Source organism: Penaeus monodon, chromosome 15 (assembly GCF_015228065.2).
Source record: "Penaeus monodon isolate SGIC_2016 chromosome 15, NSTDA_Pmon_1, whole genome shotgun sequence".
Taxonomy (NCBI): Eukaryota; Metazoa; Arthropoda; class Malacostraca; order Decapoda; family Penaeidae; genus Penaeus; species Penaeus monodon.
In genome coordinates, this window is record NC_051400.1 from 14,679,596 (window position 1) to 14,680,162 (window position 567).

Sequence of the window (567 nt, forward strand, 5' to 3'; positions counted from 1 at the left end):
GGCGGAGCGACCTGCAAAGGGGGTGCGACCAGGTCGTTTTCTGGATTGGTTTTACTTGCTTATACACTACTTGTCCAGCAAAAACTGCAGCTAAATCAACGGTTATAAGTCGCGGTTGCATTGCCAATGAAAGCAAACGAATCGCTCACACGTGCGATGTGACGGTTGGTGTTTCCTGCAGATTTTGCAATTATGGAATAAAAAGGCAGCATCAAGCATCACTTATATCACGAAACAGCAAGGGCACAGGAGACAGCCAAGCGGCATTCCTTCGAGGACTCACCCAGACTCTGGCGGCGTCTCTAGCTGCGACACGTACCAAGGGCGCTGCTGCATGATGCGGAGACCGTCGAGTTTCGCCGCCAAGTCGTCCGCCCCCGCCTCCCCTCCCCGCCCGGGACTCCCTGGGGAAGGAGGGCGTGGGGGGGGGCATTCAGTGGCATGTGGGGTAGATTTGCAAAAGCAAGTATGTAACGCTGAAAGAAATACTGCTAAATTTACTTTTGATTTAGCTCAAAGCGCAGTGTATGCACTTGGAGAGCTGATACCTAAACGTATAATTGGCCA

At 52.2% G+C, this 567-nt stretch overlaps 1 pseudogene; it reads right to left on the minus strand.

Moving 5' to 3' along the window:
• Positions 1 to 336, minus strand: part of LOC119582235 — a 1,839-nt pseudogene extending 1,503 nt beyond the window's left edge.
• Between the last annotated feature and the right edge of the window lie 231 nt (positions 337 to 567).